This window comes from Ovis canadensis, chromosome 14 (genome assembly GCF_042477335.2).
Source record: "Ovis canadensis isolate MfBH-ARS-UI-01 breed Bighorn chromosome 14, ARS-UI_OviCan_v2, whole genome shotgun sequence".
Classification (NCBI taxonomy): domain Eukaryota; kingdom Metazoa; phylum Chordata; class Mammalia; order Artiodactyla; family Bovidae; genus Ovis; species Ovis canadensis.
Genome location: NC_091258.1, coordinates 27,631,771 through 27,644,033, shown reverse-complemented (window position 1 = coordinate 27,644,033; position 12,263 = coordinate 27,631,771). Strand labels below are relative to the sequence as shown.

The window sequence follows — 12,263 nt, the reverse complement described above, 5'->3', positions numbered from 1 at the left end:
TCATTGCGGATGCAGAAGTGGACGTTTTGGGCCGCTCAGCTGCGAGGTGCTTGGCTTTGTGTTCATTCTCACTCACGCTCTCCCTGCTCTGCCAGGTCCCCGTGTCACCAGCCCTCCATGACAGTGGAACATCTCACCTCTGCCGGCTGACAGCTGCTGCTCACTGGAGGGAGAGAGCTCGTCTTCACCGTTGCTTCTGAACTAACTGCAGTGATGATGGCTGCGCAGCAGCACAGGAGTGGGGCTGGGCTGGGCAGGGGCTCAGGCAGCTGGTGCCCTCTGGCCTTTTCTCGCCCTCCCCGAGGCAGGCTTGGCACTATTTCTTTGTTTATCCAGGGCTGCTTTTGAGGATTGGGCTTTCAGCGAAGAGGGTTCTGTAAAAATAACTTTAAAAAAACCAAAAACGCAGACAGGAAAGGAATATCCTGTGATTTTAAGATGTAAATGTCCTTGGAGACTTGAGGCCACACAAGCTCTTGCAGCCTTGGTGTCACTGCAGCTGCACACCATGCTAGTGACTTGCTCTACTGACACCTGTAAGTTGGTATTTGTTAAACCTCATTTATAAAAGCTCCTAAATGGGCAAAGGCTACTTGGTTTCCAAGTGTTTGCAAGTGGGTTGAAGTCCATGTCTGGGCTGTTGGTTTTAAGCTAAGGAAGCAGTCTGTGCTCCCCCCCAACCCTGTCCACAGACTCTGTTCTTACTGAGCTACTTGCAGGCTGAAGTCCTCACAGCAGCAAATACCAGCTGCAGGGGTGCCAGGTGTCTGTGCTAAGGGGCCAAGCTTCGCGAGCTTGGAAATGGCAGCTTCTGTCCTCTCAGTGGAGGCTGGAAGTGGGTTGTGGGCTTCTAAAGGAGGCGAAGAGATTTGTAGCAAACAAGTTGATGTTGACGAGTTTATTTCCTGTGTGGCCTGGCATCTGGGTGTTTACAGGGCAGTGACCTGAGAGCTGGCTAGGACCCATGTCCTTACCGAAAGCTAAGGTGCCTTCTAAACTTCTCATGTAGATGACTGTTGATAGTGGCTACATCCCCTAAACTAGCTTTACTGCTGAAAATACAACTAGTCACCTGTAAGATTTAGAGCTGAGTCACACAGATGAGACTCTGCTCGCGAGACATTTCCCCCTTGAATTAAATGAATTTCCAATTTGACTTGGAAACCTAGCCTGCAGTTCAGAGAAGTAAGCCCTCATTGTTAATAGTTGATGTTGTCTAGTGAGTGGATTCTCCAGGTATTGTCCCTGCATCAGAGGGGAGAAAAGGTTGTCCTGGCCCTTGCAGGGAGGGCACACCAGATTCCTTGCCCAAAGGCTCCCTGTGCTGTGTGGGTGAGGTGGTGCTGGCTGGCTTCATCCCCAGGGGCCTATTTTGCAAATGTTACAGACTGATTAAGTAATGAAAACTACTCTTTGGGGATGTAAAATGTAAAAGTCAAGTTAATTCTAGATGTTAGCAAATTTATGTTAATTTGTTTAATTTAAAAAGAAAACTATTACCAAAGTGGAAAGAAAATGTATGGAATCGGGAGAAAATACTTGTAAACCATGTATTTGATAGGGAGTTAATATCCAAAATTATAGAAAGAGCTCATGCAACTCAATAGCAAAAAAACAAATAATGCAATTTAAAAAATGGTCAAGGGACTTGAGTAAAGATTGTCCCAAAGAAGGTTTATGAACGACCAACAGGTACATGGAAGATGCTCAGCATCATGAATCATCAGGGAAGTGCAGATCAGAATAACAGTGAGCTGTGACCTCACACCTGTCAGAGTGGGCTGTTATCAACAAGACAGCTAGCAAGAGTGGTGGGGACGGAGACTGGCACAGCCGTGGAAACAGCGGCGGCGCCTCACAACATGCAAACTGGGTCGTTGCGTGAGCTGCAGCCCACACCTGAGCGCTCACCCGGAGAGAGCGGGGCGCCACGGTGGGAAGACAGGCACCGCCACGGCCACTGAAGCAGTGCTGCCGAGAGCTAAGAGAGAGCCGAAGAGATAGACTAGTAAGGGGGGTGCAGCGCAGATACCCAGTGGACTACCACTCAGCCATAAAAATGAGGCGAGCCTGCCATCTGCAGCAACACGGAGGGGCCTTGAGGGTATTATGTAAATGAGATCAGTCAGAGAAAGACAAACGCCCTTAAGTGTGGAGTCTAAAACAAAACAGAACACTGAAGTCATAGGAAAGAGGCAGAAGGAGGGGAGAGGGGAACTCGAGGAAGGTGGTCAAGAGGTACAAACCCAGCTGTAAGACAGCTGAGTCCTGGGTGTGGTGTGCCACACCCAGGAGAGGAAGGCCTGAGAGTCTTCAGGGAAAGGAGAGGGTGTTTTCCTTTTCTTTTGTTTGTTTGTGTCTAATGAGAAGATGGACATCAGCTGAACCTGGTGTAATCATTTCACAGTGTCTGTTAATCAGACCATCATGCTGTACACCTTCAATTTATATAGTAATCTAAGTTATTTTTCAGTAAAATGAAAAAAATACCGAAGTTGACTCTAAGATCTAGTTGTGGGAATGCAGAGGGCGAGCCTGCCCACTGCCCGCCTGGGGACCGCTCTGCGCCTGTCCTTGTTAGTATATCTGTACCTGCATTTGCTTAAAAAGATAACAAGGTAAACACAGTTTATAAGTTGAGGTTATACAGAAGCAAGTATTAAGTGCTGATGAATCTAGGAAGTCAGCTGCTTTAAATAGCCTTCAGTTTCATTAAAAGTCACTTTGAGTACCAGGATATTTTTTATATCGGGTCATATTTGTTTTATGCAGGAACAGACCTGCCTTCTAGTGACCCTACACTTTCCCGAGGTCAGTTATCTGACACTGAAACCCTTAAGGACTGAGTCTCCAGGGACTGAACGTTGGGTGGGGGACACACGGGGAGCAGGAGATGAGAGTCCTTGCCCGTGGTGGGATGGTTACCTGCTTGGGATCGTTGATGTTGGTGCCCAGGTGTGTCGCTGTGAGATGTCTCAGTTTAGGTGTGGTGAGCTTTCCAGATCACCTCGTCCTGGAGAACTTCAGAATAATCAAGGCTTCGTTCTGCTGAGGGGTGGTGCTTTGAGGTTAGCGTTGCAGTGAGGGTTTTTCATTACTTATCTAGAATTGGTGATGACAAAGGTAGGAAGCAGCTGCTGGTTGGTGGCAGACTTTACCAGGAGTGGGTGCGTGTGAGCACCACTCTGCAGCAGCCCAGGAGCAGCGCCACCAGTGCGTGCCTGTCCCCCCGCTAGGGTGCTGCCCGTTGGGGCAGGACGTCCAGGTTGCCTCCACTGGCAGCCAGGCCCCGAGAACTTGTGGGGAAGGTTCACATGTGGGCTGAAGGCATCAGGTTGGGTAAGGGTGCAGGGCCTTTATTTTTTACTGAGGTGTTTGGAATAGGATGTCTTATTTTTAGACAGATTTGAGGGATTTCAAAAGAAAAACCAACTCCATTGCTTTGGTTTTGCTTACCCTCCAGTTCTTGTCTATCCCTGTCTGTCTCTTGCAGTTAGTGTCCGTTAGGGTGTTTGTTCACACGTGCCCTCCAGTTTTGTCGGACATGACTGTAAAGGTAAGGTCCGTGAGGCTTGGGGACTGCCAACCCGGAGGGCCCCGTGTGTGCTACTCCCCAGAACCCACATCCAGGCTGGATGGGCGAGCACCCCGTCACTGCTGCTGTGCCCTGTCCGTGGTGTCCCGATGGAGACTGTTCCTGTAGAGGTGGGCACACAACCAGCACTCCCCACAGTAAGCCATTCCCTCTTCCCTTGGTTTCTCTTGAAGCCAGAAGAAAACACGCCAAAAAACAAATATAAGGTCTGATTTTTCAGATTTAAAATTTATCAGTCATGGGACCTGTTTTCCCATGGAGCACAGCTAATAATATTCAAAGATATATTGTCACCAGTGCTCTGACAGCACGTGGGTGAAAGAAGAGAAATGCAGGTTGGAGAGAGAAGGGAATTCTAGCTCTGTCCCCACAGTCTCCCACATCCAGGGAAGCCAGTCAGTCCAGGCCCTTACCATTGAGAAAGCTTAATGCTTCTTACTCGTGGATGAGAACTTTGTGTTTGGTGTGTGGGCTCAGGGAGGACATAGTAGAAGCAGACTCATTAGGAAGGGGGCCCCTCGTCTTAGGTGCCTTGACACTGACCCGTGCTTTCTGGAAGCAGCTTAGAAGGCTCTTGCCTGCTGTGTTGGTTTTGCCTTTCACATGTTCATTTTTAGGTGGAGTCCTCTCTAGGCACTCTTTGGTGTAGAGGTGGGGCTGTTACCTGGATCTATATGTTCTTAAACTTTCTCATCCTTTGTTGTTGTTGTTCAGTTGCTGAGTTGTATCCAACTCTTCGTGATCCCATGGACTGCAGCATGCTAGGCTTCCCTGTCCTTCACTGTCTCCTGGAGTTTGCTGAAATACATGTCCATTGAGTTGGTGATGCCATCCAACCATCTCATCCTCTGTTGCCCCCTTCTCTTCCTGCCCCCAATGTTTCCCACCATCAGTGTCTTTTCCAGTGAGTCAGCTCTTTGCATCAGGTGGCCAAAGTATTCTCATCCTTTGGTTATAAAAAAATTTTTATTGTGATAAGACTTCCCTGGTGGCTCAGATGGTAAAGCGTCTGTCTACAGTGCCGGAGACCCAGGTTCGATCCCTGGGTTGGGAAGGTCCTCTGGAGAAGGCAGTGGCACCCACTCCAAGTACTCTTGCCTGGAAAATCCCATGGACAGAGGAGCATGGTAGGCTACAGTCCATGGGGTCGCAAAGAATTGGACCCAACTGAGCCACTTCACTTCACTTCACTTATTGTGATAAAATAAGATAAAATGGACCATTTTAACCAGTTCGAAATGTCCAATTCAGTGGCATTAAGTACATCACCAGTGTCATTTGACCATTACTGCTGTTTCGGAACTCCTTCACCTCTGCTCAGGGAGACTGTCCTGGCTTCCCTTCCCCCATCTCTAGGAAACTGACGTTGTCTAGAGGGCCCTGGACGTGGATTCTGTAGACGTAGCCCTTTGTGCCTGGCTTCTTCTCCTTAGGATGATGTTGGCATGGCTTATCCCTGTTGTGGCGTCATTTCCTCCCTTGTAAAGGCTGTGTTGTATGTATAGAGCACATTTTGTTTCTCCGTTTCTCTGTTGATGGTTAGGTTTGCATGTTTTGGCTGTGCTGAATAGTGCTGCTGTGAGCATGAGTGTGCAAGTCCTGGTTCAGGTTCCTGCTCTCAGTTCTTTAGGTGCACACCCGGAAGTGGGATTGGTGGATCACACGGTGGCTCTGTGTCTGACTTTGGAGGAACTGCCAGAGTGTTTTCCACAGCAGCTGCACCAGTAACACTCTTCTTTTTTTTTAAGGAGCCCTTTTTTTAAAGGAGGACAGAATGGTAAAATAAACATCCTGTATGTATCATTTAGATTTAACAGTTAGCATTTTGCCATATTTGCTTAATTACTATGTTGTTGAAGTATTTTCAAGCAAACTACAGGTCCATAAAAACTTCATGTAGGCCAGTTGCTCACATAATCACGTTACCTTTGTCATACTTAATAAACAATAATTCCCTATCATCTGATATCCAGTTTAACGAGTACTTTTAGTTGATTTTGTAAGTACCTATTATTAAGTTCAGCAAACTTGAGTGGAAAAAAAAAGTTTTAAATATTTCCTTCAATTAAAAATTTTTATTTATTTATTTGGTAGCACTGGGCTGTAGTTGAAGCATGTGGGATCTAGTTCCCTGACCAGGGATTGAACCCAGGCCCCTTGCATTGGGAGCACAGAAATCTTAGCCACTGGACCACTAGGGAGTCCATTTCTCCAATTTTCTAGTATGAAAATTGTCAGAAATATACAGTCAGGAAGAGTACAGTGATCACCCATGTGCTACCATCTGGATTCAACTCTTGTTAATAGTTTGCCCTGTTTGCCTTGTCTGTGGGGTGTGTACACCGCCTGGCAATTTGGAAACAAGAGGTAGGCCTTCTGGCATCTCACCCTCACCAATATCTTGAGCTGTTCAGTGCTATGGGCTACAGCACAGCTTGCGGGGGCCCTACTTAGGTCCTGGCTGACTCCAAGCCGTGTTTACACCTTTCCTTTAGGGTCTTTAGCATCAGGCACCCTGTTTGTTTCTTACTCCTGAAGCCAGATCATTCACCCGTAGATGGAAGAACATCCTTGAGTTGTCTAGCTCTGGGGTCTGACTTCTTGTTCTTCTGTCCTGTGTTTCCTGTTAACTGGACGTTTGGTTGAAAGTCTGGATTAGAGTTGGGTTAAACATTTTTACCTTTTTGGGTAAAATTTTTGGTTCACAATATTCAACTACTGACAAAAGGTCGCCCCACTGATGGCTTCTAGGTTGCAGAAGGGCTTGTGTGTCATTCTAGTAGAAAGACCTCGTGGTCCCACCTTAGCCAGGTGGTGAAACGCAGTGTCACCGATCCCGTGCTTGGCATTGTCCGTGAGCTGTGCTGGTGGTTTTTAGACTATTTATTTATTTATTTCTGGCTGCACTGGGTGTCTGTTGCTGCGTGTGGGCTTTCTTCAGCTGTGGCAAGCAGGAGCTGCTCTCTAGTTGAGGTGCACAGCCTTCTCATCATGGTGGCTTCCATTGCTGTGGATCACAGATCCTAGGAGCTTGGGCTTCAGTAGTTGTGACCCGTGGGCTTAGTTGCCCCGTGGCATGTAGGGATCTTCCTGGACCAGGGATTGAACCTGTGTCCCCTGCACTGGCAGGTGGACTCCCAACCCCTGGAACTCCAAGGAAGTCCTGTGCTAATGTGTAACCTGTGTTAGTGACCACAGGCAGTGAGGAAGCCTTGCTTGGGTCCTGGTTTGGAGGGAGAGGACAGAAGAGCTTTAAAGAAAATGTTTTGAACTATGTGTCAGTTACACCTCAATTAAAGTGTTTTGAGGACACATGGACATATAAATATGAACCAGGTGTCAGGTGGTATTGGTGAGTCATTGTTAATTTGCTCAGGATTAAGAGTGGTTTCTTGGTGGAAGAGGCCACAGAGGCTGCTCGTGGGTGGACTTTCACCCGTTTGACCAGCTGTGTGCGATCCCGGGTGATGGCCCGTGCACCCCTGTGTGTGTGTCTCTGCCCAGAGGGAACGCTGCAGTGCACAGTGTGTCTGGTCCCCACTCAGCACTTCTGATGCCTCAGAGAGCCCACTGTCTCCGGACTTGAGGTCTGCTCCGCTGTGAGCACAGCGAGGAGCGCTTCCAGGGGGCACTTCCAGGGTGCGCACCAGGTGATCCGAGGGGACATGGAAGTAACCCCAGCAGTTGGACAGGCGTGTGCGTGTGGGCCTTGCTGGCCTAGGGCTTTCAGATCAAATAGAAAGCAAAAATGCCTCTGCTTTGGACTGTTAAAGAGTTGTGGTGATGGGGTAGATCACCCCTGCTGTGATGGCCAAAGCTGTACTGTCTTGTCTTCCCACAGTTTTTTTTTTTTTCTTTCCACTTTAGTCTTTATGCTCGAGTTTCTGTTGAAAATAAGGTTTTCTCTGTGGGCTGGCATAGGAAGTCTTGGTTCCTGTCCCCCAGTGCTGAGCTCCAGGGCTCTTCCTTCACATCCCTTGGGTGGCCTCGTGCATGTAAGTGTGAGTTTGTGTGGATAGATGCTTTTCCGTACTTTGTTTTGTTTCCCACTTATTCTTTGAGTTTGTTCTGTGTTAATATCTGTGGAGCTGCTTCATGTTTTCCATCATGGTAACGTATATGTGGCACAGCTTACCTAAATTGCCTGTTCCTGATGGACATTTTCTTGTTTCCAGCATCTCGCTGTGACAGAATGACAGCTTTGTGCATCCTTCTGGTATGAGTGTCAGCTGTGGGTTCTGTTCCTAGGATTGTGAGGTCAGGGCTTTACTGAGACTGTGTTGGCTCACAGCCCACCAGTGGGATCCGAGTGCTTTTGATTTGTTTTAAAAGCAGCGCAGTTCTGACCTTTGAGAGGTTTATCAGAGTAGCCAGGCTTTCTGAACAGGTGAAAGCTTCCATACATTGAGGGACTGGTATTTGGTGGGTGTTTGTATTTTAGAGATTTCTCTTTAGAAAAGGCTGAAAAAGTCACTGGGTAGAGAGTTAGTCTTACTGAAATTTGTCATGGTTTTAGTTTGTAGTTAATGCTGCAGCATCCGCACGTTTATTAGCTCGTGAAGGTCCTTTTGGACCACAGAGAGCGCATAACCATGGTGAGTGCCAGCCCCTCCAGACTCAGTCACCTTCAGACCGGCGTGTGGGTCAGGAGGGGAGGGGATGGTATCTCGCAGGCTATCTTTCTTCTCTTTGGGTTGGAGAGTTTCCAGACATAACTGGAAACTGTTCTGGGGAAGGAATACCAGTCAAGGTGTAGGGGTGCTGGGCCTTGTGTTGGTCGTGGGGTCAGTTGCTGGCCCAGGCCTTTTCTGTGGCCTGTGTGAGGATAGCAGTGATGACAGTGCTGTTGGCAGGCGAGATGCTGGAGCTTCTTTGTGGAAGAACCAGTCACCCCTGGCCAGGCGGGAGATGGGGCAGCCTGGTGCCCGTGTCAGCCGCGTCCGCTGAGTCAGGACTCGTGGGGCTGCTCGGAGGCGGGTGTGGCCCCGCGAGCCGCACACCTTTCCTCGTGCGCCAGGTTTGCTGTGTGCAGTCCTTCCTCAGAGTTCTGAGCTCTGTCGCGCCATGAGACTGTCCTCATGGTGCTGAGCCCCTAAGGCTGTGGCAAGATACAGGCAGCCTTAGGGGTGTGGAAGACAGGGACTTTTGAATTTGATTCTGGTTTTTGAGAAGTGGTTGATGTGCCTAAATTGTGTTTGTAACTTGGTGGTTTTGATGAGAGAAGGCATTGGCTAAGATGGTTTTGTTCTTAGAATTTGTATATTTCTATCTTTTCATCTTTGTCTTGCTCAGCTGTTTTTATGTCTGATCTTTCTTCAAACTTCTGAGGGTATTTCTTGATCCATGTAGATACTGGAGAAAAGATAAGTTTGATTTGATTGTAATTTTTGTATTTGTTGACTTGCTTTTGTGATGTCATCTGCCACTTTTTTCTCATTTAAAGATGGAAGACCCAGCATGCTTTATTGACAGTAATATTTAGTGCTCATGAAATAGCCTTCAAATTTCTGGGGTGAGTAATATAATACAAAGTACTTTAGAACATAAGGAGAATTTGTATGGATGGTGAATAAATAATTAGCATTAACATTATGGATGTTGTTTACCTGGTTCTTTGTCAAAATGTTTTTCCTGACTGTAGCATTTTATTGTAATGGAGAATAATTTTCATGTAAAACTGATTGCCTTGTATTTCCTTTCTGGTTGCTGTGGAAACAGTCCAGCGTGGTGGTGAGTGCTCGTCGGGGTTGAGCTACCAGGCCTCCTGATGGGCGCTCGGCAGTTCAGTGCAGTGTGGTTCAGCTTCCCTTTGAGTGACAGAACGCTTTCTGTTCTGGTGTTCTTCTCTTGAACTTTGTGTCCAAGAGGCCTGTACTCCCTTTTGGCAACGTGTCCCCTGTCGTTACTTGTTTATGTGAGGAGGTGGAGCAGGAGGGGCTGGCGGGTGCGCACGACACCTCACATGTGACCGTGGAGGCTTGAGCGCCCGCTGCGCGGAGTCTGGGGTCCTCGCTCGGGCTCACCTGGTCAACAGCCAGGCATTGGGAGAGTGGTCCCCTCCTCACACCCTCGGGGGCTGCTTCTGCCCCTCCTGGCCCTGGAGCCCCCTCCCAGGCTTGCATCTTGAGCCTCACGCCAGCCGCCCTTCTCCCACCCAGGCCCGGGCATGGGCTGAGCGTCCTTCCTGGGCGACTCCTGGGATGGGGCCTCTCAGAACTCTGGCTCCTGGATCTGGCTGCGTGGTGCCCATGCTCCCCGCCCTCTTGGGCCTGCTCGCACATGTGGGATCTCGAGGCTCAAGTGTATACCTGCCTGGGTGGTGATGGGTGTGTTAGGGAACCCCAGACGGGGCTCTGGGCTGAACCCCACTCCATACTCCAGGCTCCTCTTGCAGGAGGTGGTAGAGGGTGATCCTGACTGCAGCTCTCAAGCCTCTCGCTCCTCCAGCTGGGCTCAGCCTCTGTGTGGGGCGTTCTCTGAGGTCTCTCTCCGTGTTTTCCTGTAAACACCCTCCTTCCTGTCTCTCTTCTCAGCTCTCTCCCCGTCATCCCTCCCTTACTGCTGGTCCTTCTCTCCCTTTTGCCTGGGTCCCTGATGCTTCCACAGTTACCAAAGTGAGTTTCTGAAATGGAGCTCTGACTCCATTGCCCTTTTCCTTAAGGAGATGGCCCTCTTCCAGGTCTTAAGCTGAGTGCTTCCTGCCTGGGAGCCCCTTCTCCCCTGGCCCCGTGTCTGGTGCCACCCGCTCACCTCAGGCCTCTGCCCCCCAGTCAGCTTCTCCATGTCACGCCTGCTCCTTTGGTGGCTGTGCCCTCGGCACCCCCTTGGTGGATTCATCCCCCATCTCCAGGGGCTGTCCCTGCTCCCCTCTCTGGTTGTGGGTTCCTGTTCTGTGTAAGAGTTGTGCTTCAGTGAACTGTCTGCCCCCATGAAGCTGTTTTGGTGCATGGTGGTGGCCCCCCGGAGTAGGTGTTGTGGCGGCCGTCGCCTCTGGCTGTCTGGACCCCACTGTGTCTCCCTTGCTTCTGTGTCCATCCCCATGCTGGGCTCCATGGCTTGGGTTTGTTGTGGGAGTCTGAAGTGATTTCTTTTTAGTTACTGTCTGTATCGCCTAAATATCACACCCAACTCACAGATTTTGGCACCCTCTTCCCACTTGTGTGCAAAAATAAGAATGTGTTGTGCCCAGCCTTGGCACGTGGAGAGGGTGCTCGGCCACTCTGCTTGACCCCTGCTCTTTTGCCTCCTGCTGAGCTGTGCCTTTTTGCGCCCTGGCCCTGGGCGTACACTAGGTAGCTCCATCTCAGAGAGAAGGTAGGATGCCTGCCGTTTCATCTGGAGCGTCCACCACCTGCCCTTTTCCTTCTCTGTCCCCACCTCTGCCCATTCCTGCGTGGTGGAACCTGTGTGGTGGCACTCTGGAGAGCCCTCTTGTTTGTTTACAGATCTTTATCTGTGAGTGATGATGTATGTCTGGTACTTGGGGAAAAGTGCTAATTATACTAGGTTTATTCCTCATGGACCGTTACGGCAGAGGGTGAATACCGTGTAAAAATTAAGATAAAGTGAGTGCTGTGGTGCTCGGCACAGTTGTGGACACCGCTAAGCTGCCCCATTTGTGGTGGGCAGGGCCTGGAGGTTAGGGTACTAAGGCCCTGAAGCAAATACATAGCTAGAGAAGGGTTCCTTTTCCCTCTTCTGTCTGTTGCCACATGGGACCTGAGGGTATGATTTGGGTGGTGGGTTGTACCTTAAACCCCCTGTTTTGTGCTTCCTCCTGACCATGGCCGCATGCTTTTGCTCAGGGTGGCCTCTGCAGAGCCCTTCCTGTGGGGCACCAGGCCTCTGGGGCAGTTTGGTGTGTTCTTGCTGTGTTGTGAGCCTTCCTTGATTTGCTGTCATCACCTGGCTCAGATTTGTGTTTCTGAGGGTGTGAAATCTGGGTGCTCAGGGGCTAAGGTTACTAGTCCTTTGAGTTTTGTGCTCAGTTGCTCAAAGACTGTGGCAGGGAAATTATTGGAAATTCCAGAGTCTCTAGTTTGCAGTTCAGTAGTGCTTTTCAGTTTAGGATATAGAGGAGAAGAGATTGATTTTTACCCTTCCTGAGGCTGGTACTCTGCTTCTCCTTGAATCTGTTAGCTTCCTTTGTCAGTTTTTCTACCACTTCTGCCCACAGAGCCCATGGTCACCTGTCTGCATCCGCAGCCTGGCCACTGGGCACCCTGTCCTGAGACTGCTGGGCCCCGGCTGTGGCACCTTGGACTTCCTCTGTAGAGGTTAGGTGGGGTCAGAGCCAGGACCGAGCGTGGGTCATTGCATCTCTTGTTCTGATTAGAATTGGGATTACATCTGCCTCTCAGTGCTGCCCCCCGCCCCCCCCCCCACCCCACCATGAACTGATGACTGTTAAAGCAGCCACCACACAAGCCCTAAAATTATGATAATTTTGCTTATCTTTCCTCACCTGTTTCCCTTGGCCAGGGGTGACCTTTGATGCCAGCTAAGTGTTGTTTTGTTCCAGCTTTACTCAGGTGTTACTGACATGCAGTAGACTGTACTTACTATGAAATTGTGTGGTTTTAGCACGCTTAAGAAAGTGAATGTATCTTTCACCCCCAGAGTCCAGGGCCCCTCCCCCACCCCATCCCTGTCTTGCTTTTGACTTGCT

General features: G+C 49.5%; 1 protein-coding gene across 9 annotated transcripts in view; it reads left to right on the top strand.

The window, feature by feature from the left end:
• Positions 1-12,263, top strand: part of ANKRD11 (ankyrin repeat domain containing 11) — a 118,015-nt gene that overhangs the window by 10,006 nt on the left and 95,746 nt on the right. For 3 of the 9 annotated variants that reach the window (XM_069552695.1, XM_069552700.1, XM_069552701.1), the window contains exon 1: positions 96-536. The exons of the other annotated variants lie outside the window; for them this stretch is intronic. The gene's annotated coding sequence lies outside the window, so the exon portion shown is untranslated. Of the gene's footprint in view, positions 1-95; positions 537-12,263 lie in introns of those variants that run through there. 9 annotated transcript variants of the gene reach the window in all.